Genomic DNA, 20341 nt, shown 5'->3' with positions numbered 1-20341 from the left:
AGACTATTTCTTTCTGGTTCTCTTTTATATGCCTACAAGGGTGCGTGGTGCATAAAGGCATCTTAACTACTTCAGTGGCATTTGGAGAATTATCAGAGGACAATAATAGGATGGGGCCACTAAGGCACCAGTGGCCACTGGATCAAGTCACCTAGACTCTGCAAAAGCCAATCCAGCTGTAGATGCTACCTGAGAAATCTGAAGGACTGCCTGGCTGAGATGATAGCCAAAGGGGTAAGTGATTAGAACTTCTGGCAAATAGTCACCAGTGAAGAAAAGTTTCAGGTTGTTCAAGCTTATGTGCAAAGTATGGTAAAAGGAAATTTGAAATAAGTAGCAATCAGAAGTGGAAGCCTTATCCTTGGGTCTGTAATGACAAATAGCCTACATGTGATGGGATGGAAGCTCAAGGAAGGACTTTGGCTCCCACGAGGGGAAGAGTGAAACGCTAGTATATCAGTCTCATGTTCCTCACCCAATGTCCAGGGCAGAGATCCAGTTATAGGAGCTAAGGTTGTGGCAAGGGAGATAAAGCTATTAAATGACACAAGAGTCCTAGAAACCATGTTTATTCATCTCTGTTCTCGTGGAGAACACGTGTCTGTTCCTTCTCAGAGTAGGCTTGGTTTGGGTTACCTGAGTAGGGCTGATTTTCAGGCTGGGAAGCAGACTGGCCCTGGTTGTTAGATGAGTGTTAGATTGAGTCACTGGAAGGTGTGGTCCACTTTGTAAATGTGCACTCAACTAGCTTAGAGATTTCATTTTTCTTTAAATAGACTCTACCCACATTTATGTAACTCAAGAAACTACATTGGAAATTCAAGATTAAATTCTTAACTTCACACAGGGTTAGATATCACATGTCAAAGCCGGGATCCTGACTCCAGGCTTTAGGTATAGATGTACGTTTATCTGTAGCTGTACTGTCACATGACTCCAACCCTTTCCAAATTGGGTTTTATGTTTAGTCTATATTTTAGACCATTTTAAGAATAGATCTCCTTCTTTTTCCACACTATTTCATTAGAATATATAAGATACTTATCACCTCAATTCTCAAATTAGGTAATTATCCTATTTTTTTCACCTGGGTACCTTATTTCTAGTAACAGAGTATCAAAAAATAACATATCCCATCTTTTCATGGACACACATTTTTTTTTCCTTATTGATCTTGCATGTTAAAAGTAGTTCCTATTTCCTGTAGTCATGGCTCTTTTCAATATCTGAGAGCCGAAATGTTCAAGGGGGTCTTTTGGACCAAGATCCACTATAAATCAGCAAATATCTTTTATAGGACTCAAAATTGAAGGCTATTTCAGACCTCAGGGCAATAAAGGAGACAATATAAACTGCAGTTTGAGAAAATAAGAACATTAGAAGAATAAAAATATAAACAAAATATTTCAAGAAAAATTGCTCCAAGACTCTATGTTAAAATAGTGACTTTTCTGTGGTGGTATCTACTCAGACACAGGAAAGATATGAAAAGTATTCTGTGCAAAAAACTACTATGTTTGGAAAACGTGCACAAACTTATCGAATCGTTTTTTTTTCTTTTACCCTTGATTTCATTTGTCTTTCTTTTCTCAACTTGAAAACCTCTTTTAAAATTTCCTAATAGTATATTACCTGAGAGAAGCCCAGAAATTATTTCATTTATGTTTTGTGTTTGTTAAAGGCTAAATTACCTAATCAATTTTACTGGGATTTCTTATTTCAGAAGTTCACGCTCAATAGAGTATGGTGGTTTTAAAAAAATGATATAAAAACAATAAACAACCCAACCCATTTATATTATGTATATATACACACGCAGTAGATTTGTATTATATATGCTATATATATTATGATAAATTTAGTGCCAACATCAGCACCAATGATTTGTGAATTATATTAATAAATGACTATTTGGCCCCTCTCATTAATCTAAAACAAGTGTATTGCAGGTTTTTTATACTATTTTCTGTCTAAAATGTCTGTAAAGTACAACGAATGTTGGCATAAAAATTCAAATTCTTGTGTTCATAAGAGAATAAAGTTTAAAATATCATCTGAATACCTCCAAATGTCTTTTTTTCATATTATGGGAAATTTTTCATTTATTGATCCATTTATTAGAATGAATGGTGTGTTATTTTAAACATGGCAAATTATGAAATGCAGTGACTTCAATTACGATCATAAACGAGCCATTTGAGTCTAAAACATATTGCTGGAGTGGAAGCCCTATTGCATTTTAATTAAAAAATTCCAAAAGATAGTATGCTGTATTCCATAAATGCAAAAAATAAAAAAAGAATATTTAAATATGTATGCAGGTATAATTTTTTGTTTTTCATTCTGAACACTCATAGTTATTCTTCCTATGCAATTTCTGGTCAGTAGAAGTTCATCTGTAGGGATGTTTATGTTGTCAACACAGCAATCAGATTAAGGAAAGACCTTTTACAACGCAATCACCTCTACAATGGTCGTTTTTTGTAATGATGCATATCTAAGCGAATTGCGTCACTTTTTTTTCTTCCTTTCTTTCATTTAACTACTTGATAACACTTGTCTACTAACCACCCCTCCTTCGAGAATAATTGAGGTAATGTGCTGATAATGTTAGAAATCCCCAGCAAAATTCCAAATTTTGTTTTTAAAGGTCTGAAATGTCATCCTGATAAAAAATGTCATCTGTAGAATCCTGAATTAGAAAAGCCATCCATGGGTTGTGGACTATGGGGCCACATTTATTTATTTTGACTGTTATGGATGTAATAAATCATTCCAAAATAATGTTGACATTTATGCATTCTGCTAACATGGCAGTTTAACAGCCTGCTCCGTATACTGCTGCTTGAGTTAAGGATTTGCTATCACAATTCCCAGCTTAGTTCTCCCAATCTTAACACAGCAGACAGTGGTAATGTCAACCGCAGAAGTGCCAGGAGAGAAAAAGATGGATAATGTATTCACTTTTATGGGCGATTTTAAACTCCATGCCATTGAGCACATTTCTCTGAATGGCTTTCATAGCTCACAGCGTTTGCTTCTTTCCTCTTTCTTTGGGCTCCATGAAGCCTTTTCTGCTGTAGGTATGGCTCTTGGTTTGATTTAATCCTGCTTTCTCTGCCTACCTACAGGTGCACAGAATGCATTAGCAACAAAGATATCATAATTGAAATCAATACCGTGACTTTGAAGGGTGTTTCTATGATGAGTTCTGGTCTCATGTATTTATATGCTGCCATAACCAGCTTGATGTAATGGATTAGACACTTCCATCAATTCAGTTCACACACATACGTGCACAAAGCTTGACTAACATTTCTTTTTACTGAGTTTATTGTTTAGCTCTTTGGCCTGCCAGTAGTTTGATTAGACTGAACCATTCAACCCATAGAAAGAAAAGATGCACTTGTTCTTCCTGGTCAAAAATGTGATTCAAGCATTACAATGAAAGTGCTTTAATTATAAAGCTTCTAATTCACATGTCGAAATGAGCATACATTTTGTTGATGAAAATAATCCATAATCAATCTATAAATGAAAATTTGGGTGAGTTTATTCTTAGCTAAGATCTGAGGACCATGGCCTGGGGCCTTTCTTCCCAAAGGAAGAAAGGGCACCGAAGAAGTGGGGTGCACAGAGTGGTTATAGACCCCCAAACAGGATGTTTTACATATGATTGAAATGTCCCTTCCACAATAGTCACAAGATTGCCCTGTCGGCACAGTGCTTGATGGACACGGCAGATAGTGGGTCTGCTATCTCGGCGGGCATAGCAGGAGGCAAGTCTGTTGTCTTGAGCTGGGTGCTCACAGGTGAGCCCAGCAATCAGTTCCTAGCCTAAGGAAAGATGCTTAATCCTTAAGGAAATACCAACGTTGGGAGGAGGAAGGAAGTTGCACCTTTATCTCAAGGGCCTTTGTTCTTGCCATAGGGAATATCTAAAGCAGATATACAATGCATGCTCAACAGCCAAGGTCAGCCCCTTTTGGAAAGACAAGGTCAGGCCGAATTAGGTTTACACCAAATGGCTTCCTCATATACTCCAATATATTCTATTACTTGCTGTTTTCATTTGTCAATTTCAACTTATGACTGCTATTTTCCCTCTTGACTTCTAATCACTTTTGACTTTCGAAACTTTCATGGTCATCATTGACTGCCCTTATTTTCCTACAGTTATTCATTAGGTGAGCTTTTTCTAGCATATTGCCCTTCAACCACACCCTGATCCCTCAAGGACAAATGTTGAATCTTTGCAGATGTGGAATGAAGTGGAGTGATGATCTCTCTCTGTCTTATTTTCTTGTATGAAATGTGTGTATGAATTCTAAAGGAGGACCTTAATACTGGATACCACAGCCAGACAACCCACCTCTGAAAATGTCTTCCAGCTTTTGGAATTATCTTCATCAGCTAACATCCTGGCTCTGGTAGGGAAGGAGCAGCAGTAGCAGCCACACTTAGGATATCCCTGCCCTTCTTGCAGCCAACCAACTGGGAGAGAATTATGGCATTTACTGTAGAAGGCAGAGAATCTTTGCTTTTAAAACTCTCCATATCATTAAAAGCATAGTAGGGATGTGCAGAACATGCTATTCGATGCCTCTGATGCTCACATTTAAACTCTGGTTTTTAGAGTCTTGGAATGTACACTCATGTGTGGTTATAAGTAAATTACATTTTACAGACAAGTTGGGAAAATAAGCTGATTGGTCTCTGTAGGGGAGGAAGACATTTCCTCTACCCTCTCTGGGTTCATCCGGCTGGAGAACAAATTAAATTCACATAAGACAGAATAGGAGGAGAAAATTAAACAAAGCTTTATAACATGTATACATGGAAGAGGTCAGGCAAGCTGAGCAACTCACCAAAATGGCTGAAGCCCCCACCTTAAATATCATATCCAGCTAACGACAAAGGAGGATGTTGGGGTTGGGGGGAGTCAGTTACAGGAGATCACCAGAAACAGGAATAAGATTATTATGCAGATTTAAATCCTTGCCTTTGACATTGATTAAGAGTTTCTAGAGATAAGGTCATCCCCATTGTCTTCCTGGTACAGAGAAGGAGGCACCTTTACAGATGGAGATTTCCTTTACAATGTAAATGTCTCCTAACAAATGGCAAGCAAGTTCCAGCTGTCAGAGCCTACTTTCCTGTCTGCAGTTTATTAAAAGCAATCAGCCCCAAATAATCCTCATGCCAAAGAGACATATCTTGGGGTGGCCAATTCCAGGCCCCCACATCTCCATTTTGAGACTAGTATCTTTTCTAGTGTAGCACCAGATTGCCAAAACAGTGTGAATATATACACACCATTGGCCCTACTCTCAGAAAATGAACTTTCAGTTACATGTAGACAATTATGACCTACAGCTTTTATGATTATTTTACATATTTAATAGCTATATTGGTACCTGCTATCATTTTCCTAGAAATGAAGAAATGGGCCAGACAGAACTGTAGTACACCTTTATATTGTCATTCAGACAAAGTTGGAAGAGTTCTTGGAGGGACATTTCTGAAACACACTTTAACATGTTTCCCTGGAGAAAACAGAACTCAATAGTTGAGATGAAACAAATTTTCTTGTTTCCTTTAGTGTTTCCTTGTTTCTTGAATCCTTTAGTGTATTTTCAAGAGTAGATAAGACTTTCTACAGATTGATGCAACATTCTTGGGTGAAAGTGTTTCCAAATGATTGGACATGATGCCTTGAAAGTCTGCAAGACTCCAAAAACTGTCAGCTGTCAGGAGGCAGATATCCAGACAGAGGAAATGTCACCGTCCAACAGCAATTTTTATTCCGTTGATTTTCAGCATGCAAATATAAAGGAATCCTTAATCAAAAAGTATTTATTTTATTTACTACTAAAGATGCCAACCTACTTTTTTAAAACTTCTGTCTCAGTTCTTGCTCTCTCTAACTCAACATTAAAATTGTATTCGCCTAATATCTCAAAGTTCTGTTAAACTTAGGAAAAAAATTTCCTTTTTCCTATTCTTTAATTTCTTTAGATCTTCTGGATATAAATGTTAAACAGAATCTTTCTGTCCCTCATAAGCACATTTTAAGTGTATACCTAACAGTAAAGCTATGTCCATTCTTTTTAAATATAGACCTTGAATGCTGAACTAGGGAATATTGCATACTTAGAATGTAATTGATAATGCAAAATGCAAGCTAGAGGTTAGCTGTTTTTTTCTGTTAAACAAAGTCACCCTATTGTATTGATGGTAAGATTTTAAAAACCATTTCTCAGAGGTAAATGAATCCAATACTACATGGATAATCAATAAAAACATATAATGTTTAAAATAAATATGTATATAACTCTAGAAGGTATTTATAATATTTGTTGATTCCTAGACATTTATTTTTATTAAGTATTTGATAAGTGGCTACTTATAAACTGAGATAATAAGTTTACCTTCGTAGACAAACAGATAAGAGGAAGATAAATGTTTGTTACACAAATAAACTCTACTTCCTTTAAATGGGGAAAAAAAAAAAAAACCTAGGACATGGGAACAAAAAAATGTATGCGTTTCTCAAGTCGCTCTTCTGTCGCTAGCTGCTATATAGAGCCTCAGGAAACCAAGCAGAAGAAAGGCGTGCTGATTCAGTTCATTTTCGGAGCTTATCTGTTTATTTTCCTGAAATTGTTTGATCACTCTGGCTTTTCATTTTCCTTATCTTTGTGACTGTATGGATTATTTCTGAAGATTGACTTGATATATCAGAATGCCATCTCTCCTGCCTTGTTAAATTTCCTCTAGAAAAACACAGGGGTTCTTAAATAACCATCTCCTTTCCTTCTTTATTGAAGCTTCTCCAATGAACTGAGCTCTCTAGGAACTTTCAAATAATGAGGATGACTAATGTTTATGCAGTTTCACAGGCCTGTTTGTATTCGGAGTATCCAAGATTAGAATCTGTTGAAGTGGGTAAGTAATAATATAGGAATGTATCTGCTATGCTTTGCTTAAGAATGTTGTTGCACAGGACGAAGCTTTCATGCAGCATCGGATTCAGGGTGATCATAAAGGAAAAGTATTACAGGATGAATTTTAAGTCTCTGTATTGGGTTTGCATAGTTGTGAGTATATCCGCGTATGTATGCGTGTGTTAGGATCTAATACAAAAGTTTTCTAATTAAGTGCTTTCTCTTCTATGACAAAGGATTTGTTATAGACAAATTCCTTGATAATCAAATTTCTTCACATTCCCATTGAAATTCATTTAGTTCAGTGCCATCCAATAGACCTTTATGCAATTATAGAAATATTCTATATCTGTGCTGCCAACACAGTACCACTAGCTACATATGGCTTTTGCATACTTGAAATGTGGCTAGTATGACTGAGGATCTGAATTTTAAAATTTTATTTAATTTTAATTAAGTTAAATTTAAATAGCCGCTTCTAACTGGTGGCTACTGTTTTGGACAACACAGATTTAGTTGATATATGAATTCAGCTTGACATCATTAAAATCATTATTTTTTTGAGTGTATACAAGTAGCCAAGAATCTTCAGAGACCCAGAGCTAAAAGAGGATATAATTCTTTCTCTAGAATCATTTCATGTACACATTATACATCAATAGAATGAAACCAGTTATATTAATTAAGGGAACATGTAGGAGGCCATACTGCATAGTAGTTCAGAGTATAGGCTATGGAATATGAGAGACTTGAGTTCAAATTCTGTCTTTGACCTGCATTTGCCATGTTACCTTAGAGAAAATATTTAAATTTCTTTGAGTCTCCATTTTCTAAGTTGTAATTGGGGAAAAAATAATGAAATCCTGTCTACAACAGGCTTATCACTCGACACAGAGAAGTAACAATGGTGATGATCCTGTGTGATGGTATTATCTTCATACGTTCAGACTCATTTCATCCTCATATCACTCCTATTAAAAATACTATCTGTATTTCCCAGATGGGAAAACTGAAGCTGAAAGTTATTATTTTCAAGGTCACATAACTAATCCAAAATTTGAATTATAAGTCTAATTCTAAAGACCCATTCTTTTGATCCTGCCGCATTACCTCTTTTGGCAGTAACCAATTAGAACTCCAGTTAAAAGTCAAAACTATTCATTCTCAACTACAGGTATGTCACCCTGAAGATGACATTTAAGTCACATTTAAGCATGAGAATACTAAGCAGGATCCTAACCTGGACCTTTAAAATAAGGGAAGAAAAAAAGCAAGGAAGGAAGGAAGAAAGAAAACAATAAAGTAAGAAAGAAGGGGAGTAACTCTCCCTGAATCTATATCTGAGGAATATACATTTGCTCATTTCTGAGATAAAGAAAGCGGAGTGGGTGGCAGAGAGAACATGAATCACATGAATATGAATGACTCATCCCAAGCAGTCAAGCCCGGCCTCGCTCTGCTTACCTCTTTCAAGCAGGAAATGCAAGAAAAAGTTTGCAGAATATGGGTTCCCACCTTTCAACCAACATAACTCTGCCCACATCTATTCATTGCCATCCTTGCATCAGGCCTAGGCTAATCAAATTAGCAACTCCTTCCTCCTTGGAGTCGGGTGGGGAAACAAAGAAAAGCCTGGCCACAAGAGGGACCAAGTTCCTCCTCCTACATTTGGCAATGCCAGAAAGACCTTGGAAATATATCTTCAAAATTATTCCCCTACCTAAGTGGTAAACCCTTTGACAGGTGCTCTCTTGAATGAGAGTGATCTATGTTTTAACTCAATGGCAGGAAATAAAGTTACTTTCAAACTCAAAAAAGCAGAGATGGAATTGACATTTTTCTTGGTAAATCTATGTAATCTAAGTCATGATTCCTTACTGATAAGTAATTGACCCCTGATGGGCTATAGTAATTAACTGCAAGAGCTCGAGTAATCTATAATTTGTGTAGTCCATGATTGGTAGGCTGAATAAATAAATATTATGGATCCTATGAATATTTGTGGCAATTTTTAAAAAGCTTATGGATGTGGTTTAAGAAGGTAGAGATTCATTTAAAACAGAGAATTCAGAGTGCTTCTGAAATTATGCATTTTCTCAATCATCTTATGAGAAATACAAGCAACAGCTACATGGAGGAATCCTTATCATTCAGAGTTTGGCGTGAATAGTATAGACTTCTAGGCTGGAACTCAGTTCTTGGCTCCATTATGGCCTTCCTGATAGGCTTGCAGGAGATGATGCTTCTTTCTTGATTATGTGATGTTTACACTTACATTTGAACTTGCTGTCTAACTGAATGGGAGTTTCATGAAGAAATTAATTTAAAAAACATAGTATTTCTCCAAATACCACAAAATATACACAGAAATAATCAGTATCCAGAACATAGATGTGAGGGGCCAGCCTCGTGGTGCAGTGGTTAATTTTGCACGTTCTGCTTCTCGGTGGCCTGGGGTTCACTGGTTCGGATCCTGGGTGTGGACATGGCATGGCTTGGCGCGCCATGCTGTGGTAGGCGTCCCACATATAAAAAGTAGAGGAAGATGGGCACGGATGTTAGCTCAGGGCCAGGCTTCCTCATCAAAAAGAGGAAGACTGGCAGTAGTTAGCTCAGGGCTAATCTTCTCAAAAAAAAAAAAAAAAAGACAGAACAGATGTGAGTACAACATTCATAGAACTTGACCAATTTTATACCTGGTGATTTTCTTTTCTACACAAATTTTACATAGATGTGGAAGCTTGTAACTCAGTCCCTATTAAGCATACACATGCAGTTCTTTCACTTAAAATAATATGTTTTTTAGAAGAGTTACAGAACTTGCTATTAATTATAATATCACAAAAATATCATTTACTGTCATCTCTCCCCCAACTCATTAGCTCATCTGAATAGTGTCTATTATAAAGAAAATCATTTTTTTTTTAATTCTTAAAGCTAAAGTTTTCATGTGCTAACATTATCCCATTAAACTGATAGAGTTTAAGGATAGGAAATAATACAATTCCCAATTAGTGGATTAGGTTCTGCTTTACAAATCTGTAGTCCAGGGACTACTAAAGTATGGGGAAATTGTTCAGATTTTTGCCTTGAGCTTTATTTATTTATTTAAAATCCTCTGATTCAATGCGTTAAGTAGTTGAGAAATATGGCTAGAGCTGTAGCCAACGTGAAGAACCCAAGTCTATTAGAAATTGGGAAATATTGAGGTAGCTGGGTCTTAAGTTTGGTACAACCAGGTCAATGCGATTTACTCATGGCATAAAGAACATGGACTGTTTCTGTCTTTATAGGGTGAAGGAAATTCATTCAGGATTTCTTTTTCTTTGCATTAAAATGGCTTTAGAGTAAGTGAACTGGAAGTCTTTTGAATTACGTATGCTTATAGCCCTAAAGCTAAGAAGATAAGTTGATGGAATTTTTTATTTTTGTGTGAGTAGTTTCACAGCTTGTCTTCCCATGATGATAAGCCTGGGAGGGTGAATCTATTTTCTTCTCTGTTGAAGTAAAATATAAAATACACTGAGAAAGTTGTTCATTTACTGAAATATTTCTAGTAACTGGTTAACCACGCCATATGATTACCTCATTCCACCACACTCCTGAGATCTTCTAGAACTGTTCAGATTTATTGTAAATGTACTCTTTCCAAATGGAAAATTTATTAACTATATACTTAACTTTAAGTTCGTCCAAGACAGAGATATCTTTATCTTTTCATCCTAGCTTAATGTTGACCAGGAATTCAAAATGATTTTATTAAACTGGACTATTACTAAAGGTGAATTGATTTTTATATTTTCATTAAAATAAATCCAGAAGTCAGGAACCAAAAATTCTTTTTAAGACCATTAGGCAATAGATCCTGATTTTTATTTCAGAAAATATGGCCACTATCACGAGAAAGTACCAACTGCAGTATGAACAGCAATTCCCAGAAGAAACTAAAGCTAGGAGCTATTGGAAAGAGTTCTTAAGATTTATGTGCTCAGGACAGATGAATCCAACTGGCAGAGTGAGACAGAAAGAATGATATGTACAATCAATCTAACAGAATTATTTCAAACACCGAACCCAGGTATCACATATAGCAGGTGTTCAAAATATGTTTGATGTGTGAAAATCTCTAATGTATTAAAACTAAAGCCAATATAATCATAAATCATTTAGAAGGTGGATAAATAAGATCCATGAAAGGATGCTTAAAAAAAAATCAGGATAGAGCATGGAGTTGGCAGCCCAATTCCATAACTGCTTTCAAGATTACATAAGCTTATTACAGAGATTTTTGTGCTGTGACTAGGAAGAAATATGGCATATGGAACACATGTGTTTATCTCTACTCCTTCTTGAAACTTCATTAATTTGACCATACAGGAACAAACCTAGAAAGAACAAAGAGAAGGAAAGAAGAGATGACAGCAGAGAAGGGAGATCAATAAAATGATGGGAAATGAAAAGTAGATGGCCAATTGCTAAGGACTCAGCAGAGCAGAGGAATAGGAAGCCGAATGCCCTCAGAGGGTGAAGCAAGTGTGAAGTGAGTTGTTAAAGCTATAGACTACCCAAATGCTCAAATTTATAGACATCCTCTGTGCCTATGAAGACATGGGTGAATGATGAGACTGAAAACTGGAGTATCGTTTGAAAGTCTGTAGAAAACACAGTTAGAAGCCCAGATCTCTTCACGCAACCAAAAATAGAGGTGCTTTAGCGTCTAAAGAAATTAAATTAGGAAGGTTCTCCAAAAAAACAGATACAATAAAGGGAAGGGTAGGGACTATCTTGAACACAAGGAATGAGAATTAACTGTGAATCTCTCCCAACCCCAACTCAATTCTTTTTCTCTAGTCAGCCCCCACCAGAAATTTGCAATAAGGCTTATAATTCCAATCTCCTCTTACCTCCTGCTTTCTCTGGAGAAATGGGCACAATGAACAGAGAAGATCCACCACAAGATGTATCATCATAAAATACTTTAAACAGATTTAACAAAGTGTTATTTGTATTAACATAGTAAGAGTTGCACATGATCCCCCCTGGGGAGCAGCTGCAGTAGAGGACTATTATTTTTGGCCTTAAGCCTTGTGGTAATTTTTAAGGTCAAACTAAAAATTCTAAATGTAAAAGCCTCTTTTAATTGCATTTGGAATATAAATTGGCAATTGTATACTTATAAACTCTAAATGTTCTTAAGAATGACTATAAGCATTCTTACATTAGTTTTAACAGAAGGTAAACTAGACAGGAAGTAATGGACACTGTTCTAATACTGGTGTAGCAGGAGCTACATTCTGAGATGGGCTTGGAAACCAGGTGCAATTGGTAACATTTCCTTATGCCAAAAAGCAGACCTCAAATTTCCAAGCTACTTATCCATACATGCATGGAAATATTACCTGGACCCCATGAGGACATAAGGAACAGCCAAGTTTCATTGAAAAAAGAAAAAACCCTCAAGTTTCTCCTTCAGTTCTTAAAATATTGGCAGACACTAAAAGTCTATTTTTGGAATTAAACATAGCTAATTATTTTTAGGCATGGCACCAAAAGCTTTTGTCTTCAGATTCAGCAGTTTCCAAAATTGGTTTCTGTACTTTTCTCCTGGGCCCCTATAGTTCATACTCCGGCACTGAGCTACATACATAAACTTCAAATATGGGAATCTCTTTTAGCTTTAATGAATCAGGATGGGGATTGAGAAAGAGAAAGACGGGTTAGAACGGAGGAAGCCTTTTTTGTTGTTAGATACTAGAAGTGAGAGAAAAGAGTTTTTTTCTCCTAATGAGGAATTTACTGGTCAGTTGTATATTTTATTTTCATGGCAAATGCCTCCTCAACATAAAAAATAAAGAAGGTCCTTAAGAAAGGGATAAAATTTGAGAAAAGATTTTTAAAGGCATTAATTAGCTTGTCTGAAATCCCGATAAATCCTTTATAATTTATATAAAGTAACTAAAAATTATGAAATTGGTATTTTAAGAATCCTAAATGATATTAAATAGTCTTAATCTTCTTAACAGGCTGTGATTACTCCAACTGACTATGTTTACAGTGGGAAATTGGAAAATGTATTGCATTTGACATGAATTTCTGTGCTAACCTGAAAGTACCTTTCTTTGAATAGCATTTGGTTGCAGGCGATCATATTAAAAAGAGCTGTATTTAGATAGACTGAAAAATTATCGTAGAAGTGTCATCAATAATGGCAAATACATAATGCATGGGACTTAAATCAGACTGTGATTAAACATCTAATTTTCTACGGTGTAACTTTTAAGATTTTCCTATCTTTATCAGTGAAAATTAGAGAAGTTGGAGAAGTATTGTTTATCTGCACCCCAAAAGGTGCACATAATGTGTCTGAAGTTGATTACCTATGGTCTAAAATGGAATTGCATAGTTTAAATCACATTTGTTTAAACTAGTAAGATAGTAAATAGAAGATTGCTTACAAGAAAGCTTTGGAACACATTGCATTACATCCTAGTTCCTGAGTGCTCATAACTTTTGATGTCCAAGGTAGACGAAGCTGCCATCTTCAAATAGTTAACATACTAGTTAATCACAGAAAACCAAAGAGCTAATAGGCTAAATAGGTTACTATTAGGTGGTGATGAGTGTCATGAAGGAATAAATATGAGGGTGATGATATGACCAAGAGTAACGAGTTGGGATAGACCAGGTAAGGTGTCTCTGTAGATGTGAAATTTGAGTTAAGATCTGAAGACAAGAGGATCCAGATGTGAACAAGTGTGGAAAGGAATCCAGGCAAAAGAATCAGCAAAACACAGGTGCATGTCAGAAAAGGAAACACCCAGGTGAAAAGTGCTCATTCCTGACTCTCCAAATGTAATCATCAACTTAGGTCAACATGCTGTTGGAATAGAAATGTTTCTGAATGCCTATTAGTGAGTGAAATTGTCTAAATGTGGTGTAAACCCCAGAAGACAGAGTCTTAGCCATTTCTGTATCCCCCAGTACCTAGAATAGAGTCTGGTGTAGATTTGGGATTTGGAGCTTAACACATGCTGTTTGACTGGAACAGTCACATATCAAGACTGTTCTTTGTAATTCAGCAGCAATATCCTTTCACAAAGTTGTGCAGAAGACCAGTCTAATGGGCCCATTTCATGTGTGGCTGGTACCTGGTTTTGACACTGACATAAGCACTCAAAACTCAGATGAAAAAGAATTCCCTTTATTAAAATGAGCCCCATTCAATCAGATAACTAATGGGAGGATTCTGTTCATGGAAGCTAGACCCACCGCTCCCCTGAAGCAGTTCTTAAAAATTTCTAAAGACTCACCTTTTGCCAGTTCCAATGGTCTCTTCTCTGTTTTCAGGTGAAACAGGCAGGTCCATGGCATAATTTACAGTGGTGCCTGTCAAGACCATGTATAAAAAAAAGAGTTAACATTAAATACACAAATTCTCCTGGCAAGAGTCCCATTTTAAGTAAGCATCTAATCTAAATAATACTTTGATGAAGAAAACCTCAATCCAGGACCTGGAACTGAGGGCTGGTCATTCAGTGTTACTCCACATACCAGCCACATGCAGTGAGTGCCTCGGAGGCTGCTTTGGCACGTGACTGTCTAAGGAGGCATGTAGCTAAGAATTAACTGAGAGCATGACCAGAATAAATCACCATGGAACTATAGTGGAAAAGATGATACACAAACAAGGAAAAGTGCACCAATACAGTTAGAGAAAGAGCATCACTGTTTCACAGTTTCTCTGGGTTGGTCCTTTTGTCACAGCACAAATGTAAAAGTGATAAGCATTATCTTTAGATAGATAATAACTAATCCTTTCCACAAAGAATTCTACAAAAGATTAAAGATGACAGGGAATACATATAATAAAATAAGATGGTGTGTGTGTGATTGATATATATATATATATAATCTGTGATATATATCTATATATCATATATAGAGATGGCTATAAAGATACAGACATTAAATATAGATATATAGATATGAATGAGGTCTAGGAAAAATACAACTAAGTGAAAAATAGTTGCTACAGTGACATTGTAACCTGGCTTTGAAAATTCTGGAAGCCAACATCGAAGGGTGTTCTATCGAACACTAGCCCCTCACGACATTCAGTGAATAAAAGTGTTTGATGTGAAACAAGTTTTGAAAAGGCTGTATATACTCTGTGAGCCTTTTTGGAGATTCAGAGTGCACACCAGAATAGTAAAGGCTCTGATGAACCACAGGAAAAAAATGTGTATTTTTTTTCAGCCCATTGTTTCCCAAACATTTGACCACATAATCCGTTTTTACTTGTTTGCTTCTTTTTACATCCACTATATCTGCATGAAATAGTGTTCCACTGAACACCCTGGCATCTAGAAGCTTAGTGCTGTTAGGTTTCAGGGAGTTCACAACAAGTGTTGTGTTCCAATTAGAACATTTTGTGATGCAGATATATCTATTTTATTTATTCCATCTGTGCTAATACTTTGTATAATATGGCATTTTTCTTATTCTATTTATTGATCATTTTATTATTGACTTATTTTATAGTATATATTCCCTATAAGTCCATTCACATGCTTCATGGAAACCTTTGATGAGGTATTAACTAATAAAGCCAGGTTTATCACAATTCAGCCATGACTCTTTGGTTTTCAATCCTTCTACATATCATTATGGGCTCCTCACTCTTCATCTCCCGCACCACCTGCCTCTCCTGTTTCCTCTCCTCAGATCCTAAGCCAAAAGGGATACCCTCTTTGTAACAGTTTGTAGGAGGAGGCACTGCTGTTACTGTCATACTTCAGTGGTTGGAGTCCATCCTCCTGCTGCCCAAGCCAAATAGGGGCTTCCTCCCTTGACTCAGCAAATTCTCTCCAGAGAGTTTATCACAGGGAAATGGTACTTACCAACAATGTCAAAGCATGGCTCAGAAGAGTGAACATTAGAAATAAAATAAAGTCCCCCCAAAATGTTTAAATGAATTATGGTACCTGAACACATTGAAATACTATGTTGTCATTTAAAATCATCTTTTTTTATAAGAATACTCAGTGTTGCATCATTTTTTTCACTGCATATTTATCGTGTCAAATATAGCCTCAATCATTACATGTAGAAGATTACATGTTTTGTTGTGTAATTTGAAGGATGGAATTATTTCCTGCTTTTTGTTTTTCTAATTATCTGTAACTTTACTTAATGTTCCATTATTTATTGAGCGCCTGCTAGGTTGAATACCGCAAATGTGTGCTAAGGTTATAGCAGAGAACGAAGCAAAGCCGCTGCCTCACAGAGTTTACATTCCAGTACACAATACACCTGCACCGTTTTGTGCAATAAAAAATAACTAAGGATTATTTTTAATGAGTTTTCCCACCCCCTGTTTGTGTACTGGATGTTTAGATAGAGAATATTTGCCTGAGGAGTGTCTATTACTATAGACATTCCAAGAATATTATTTTGTGCCGTGACCCAAGCTTAGAACAGAGTGATAGCTAGCATTTATCGAGCATTTACTTTGACCCAGGCACTTTCTCTATTTTTCTCCCAACTTGGATGGTCTCTGTTTACATCTCTGAAAATAGGGGCTCACAAAATTCAGGTTACTTGTCCAAGATTACACAATAATGAAGAGTGAAGTCGCAGGAACAGGGTCTTATGCATTGAAAATCCCTCTTTTGTTTTGTTTTTTTCTAAACAATGTATATATATATATATATATATATATATATATATATATATGACTGTAAAGGAAAGGATAGTGTAAAAAGCCAGAAGCATTGCAACCACTTCCAGGAGAGCATCACCACTCTAAAAATTAGTGAATGAGCTTTTGCTTCCTAGTCTTTTCAGTGGTTTTCAGAGTGGATAGCTGATAACGTCTTGGATCAAAATTCCAAATATATTTGTTAAAATCACTGTCTGCTGGTTGCCATCTCAGTCAAACTTTCAGAAAGGGTATTATGGATTCAGTTGTGTCCTCCCCAAAATTCATGTTGAAGTTCTAGCCCCCAGTACTTCGGAATGTGATCTGACTTAGAAATAGGGTCATTGCAGATGTAATTGGTCAAGCTAAAGATGAAGTTATACTGGAATAGGATGGGCCTCTGATACAATATCAGTGGTGTCCTTAAAAAAAGGGAAATTTGGACACAGACACACACGGGAAGAATCCCATGTGAAAATCGAGGCAGATATCTACAAGCCAAAGAACTCCAGAGATTGCCAGCAAAGCAGCAGAAGCTAGGAGGGAGGCATGGAACAGATTCTCTCTCACAGCGCCCGGAAGGAACCAAGCCTGCCAACACTTTGATTTCCAACTTCTAGCCTCTCAAATTGTAAGACAATACATTTCTGTGTTTTAAGCCATTTACTTCATGGTACTTTGTTACAGCAGCCCTAGCAAACTGATATGTAGGGGAACATGCATTTTTTAAAGCAAGCATCCCAGATAAGTCTCATGAACACTGAAGTCTGAGAACCGATGACCTAGAATCAACTCGTGAGACAGCGAGGAGGCCAGCAGGTGTAGCGCTAACTGCCACAGCAGTGGGCACATTTATTTTAAGACCTTCTGTTAAGATAGTAGGGGGATTTTAAAAGGAGGAGGAAGAGGAACAGGAGGAGAAGAGGGGAGAGGGAGGAGGAAAGGGGCTGTAGGGGGAGGAGGAGCGTCAAAGGGCAACTGAGCTCAAGCAGCACCATTTCCTCCTTAGGAAGGGAAAAGGACAACAAAGACATCAGAATCACAAAGACTGCACTAAGATTTTGAATTAAGGAGGCAATAGGAAAAAAAGACCAAACTGAATCTTTCAGCCCCCCCATAGTTAAAGCTGATAACCAGGGCAGTGTTCTTGCACAGTGATTTATCTACTTAATTAAAAGAAAATCATTTATCTGTAGAATCACCTTAGTTTTAAATACATGGAAATTTATCCATTGTTTTTAACCAAAGTCACTTTGAATAACTTTCATTTTCTTTTCTAACATTTTATCATGGGAATTTTAAAATGCTGTTATTATTCTGCATGTCGAAATTTGTAGTAAAAAATAGATGCTTGGAGGGTACTTATTTACTTATGTATCACTTCTGTTCTTTCTATATTAAATAGACCTATTGCAATGAAAATATTCAACTTCACAGAACTAAACTTACATGCATATTTCTATAAGGAACATCTTGCACGATATGAGTCATATCTCTGCAGAAAGTATATTCTGAGTAAATACTGAATTTTTAAAAATTAATTGTTTTTGAAGCCATATGTAAAGTTTGATTTTTCCTTAAGTAAACTATCTCTGCTTTGAGAAAATCATTGCTCCAACCTCCATGACCTGGTTCTTTTTTATACCATGAGGATGCTACCCCAGAGAAAGCCTGTGTGATTCGTCTTAGAAACTGAAGTCTTATTTCTTCTCCCAAATTTGGAGGCCTTTTTCTTTTCTTTCTGGAAGGAATAAAATGATAAAACTGGAAGGAAGTTTGAGAAGTCATGAAGTCCAGCTCAAACCTAGACACCAACCCTATCTTTTGCTTAAATAACTCTAGAGGGAAAGTTACCTATCTTAGTTTCTATTTTGTAGTTCAAAACCCTTATTGGCAGGAATTACATTGGCTTATATATTTATTGCATCATATATCCCTTAAGAGCTCTGTTACTTGTGCGTGTAGAACTCCCTTTTTCTTTTAAACATTCCCTGTTGAGAGAGCATTTTGTTGCCATTTTTGTTTTTTTGTTTTCTAATTAGATTTCATTTTACACAGGAAGTCTCTTTTTTTCCCTAAATTAAGTTTAACTGACATTTAAATTGGATTTCAGCTCATACAAACTAACTGTATGGTCTTTATTTGGTTCTCTTTAAGATCTGTAGTTTTGGAGGTCATAACTATGTTATTATTATCGTCATCATCATCATCGGTAACCATTTTGAGGAACTGATATTTTCATGTATTGTTCTAGTATTGTATTCACTAGGAAGATATCCATCTTTTTATTATTGATAGAATGTCAGTTTGAGAATAGGAAATTTATTAGGCATTTGTTAATTCAGATTAGCAGAAATAGATATTGACTGGGAGAGGGACATTTATTTGAATTGTGAGAATCAAGCTGAGTTACTTCAAAATGAAGAAAGTAGCCCATAATCTTCCAAACTACTGAGCATATTGGAAAGAATAACCCTCAAATTTAATGAAATGTATGCCTTCATCACAAAGCATTTATTAATTACCTCTTACGTGCCAGGCAGTGTGTAAAAGTAGGCAGTGGAAATAAAGATAAGTAACAATCTAGAGGGAAATCAGGGTCCAGCCCCAGTAGCTTAGGGGTTAAGTTTGGTGTGCTCTGCTTCAGCAGCCTGGGTTCAGTTCCTTGGGTGCAGATCTACACCACTTGTCTGTCAGTGGCCATGCTGTGGTGGCGGCTCACATACAAAAAGAGGACTATTGGCAGCAGATGTTAGGGCAAATCTTCCTCAGCAAAAGAAAAAACAATAAAGAGAAGCCGTATAAATAAGTGGAAGGTTGCAATGCTTGTCATAAGAACTATGATATGTGTACATACAGGGGTAGTGTTCTAACAAAACTGGGCTTCACAGAGAAACAGGATTATAGATGGTGACTTTTTTCAAACCATACATGGGAAAGAAATTATCTAAGAAGTCTTCATAATATTCTCAGCAAATCTTTCCATAAAGTCTTTAATTACGGTGAAGAGAATTGCCAAACTTTCACATTTTGACAGAAGCTGAGCCAGGAGCATGTCAGGAAATCATTAAAGAGACAGCAACGGATGAAACACTGAAGGTCCGTTTTGACTCTGCGATCCTATGACTCCGTGAGATTGTATATGGACATGATGACAACCTTGTCCTAAACTTTACTGAGCTGGACATTGGAAATGCACCAAATGATAGGGTCATCATTTTTCTTAGCTACTGTCTTCCAAAAGTATAAATTATCTCCTTGACAGCTTTCCTCAAAAAAAGAAAAATGTATGAAACTAAAGAGTATAATGGAAAAAAATAATGATTCTTTTCAGTGGTGGTTGAGACCTCTTAGCAGCTGGAAGTTCCGCAAGACATTTCCATTTTAAAAATGCAGTTGGCATATTAAAAAAAGGAAATGAAGAAATGGCAAAAGGAGTTGAAAAGTGGAAATATTTTCTCTGTTTTTGCGTAGGTATTCATGTACCTAGTAAAAAGTTTGAAAAGCAAAAATGTATGGTTAGTGAAAAGTAAATTCACTTCTATCTCCATTACCACTCTTCACTAGAACCAGCCTCTGTTACCAGTTTCTTGTACATCTATCCAAAGATAACTTACGCATGTCCAAGCATGTGGTGTAAGTAGATACATGCACGTTTACACATAATACAAATGATAAAATACTGTAAACACCC

At 36.4% G+C, this 20341-nt stretch overlaps 1 protein-coding gene across 8 annotated transcripts in view; it reads left to right on the top strand.

Moving 5' to 3' along the window:
* The window catches only part of LINGO2 (leucine rich repeat and Ig domain containing 2), a 1108854-nt gene that overhangs the window by 864395 nt on the left and 224118 nt on the right, over positions 1-20341 (top strand). The window contains exon 1 of one of the 8 annotated variants that reach the window (XM_070590588.1): positions 6528-6948. The exons of the other annotated variants lie outside the window; for them this stretch is intronic. The gene's annotated coding sequence lies outside the window, so the exon portion shown is untranslated. Of the gene's footprint in view, positions 1-6527; positions 6949-20341 lie in introns of those variants that run through there. 8 annotated transcript variants of the gene reach the window in all.

Source organism: Equus przewalskii, chromosome 22 (genome assembly GCF_037783145.1).
Source record: "Equus przewalskii isolate Varuska chromosome 22, EquPr2, whole genome shotgun sequence".
NCBI lineage: Eukaryota > Metazoa > Chordata > Mammalia > Perissodactyla > Equidae > Equus > Equus przewalskii.
Note: the sequence above shows the minus strand (reverse complement) of the source record. Positions and strands in the feature narration are given on the sequence as shown.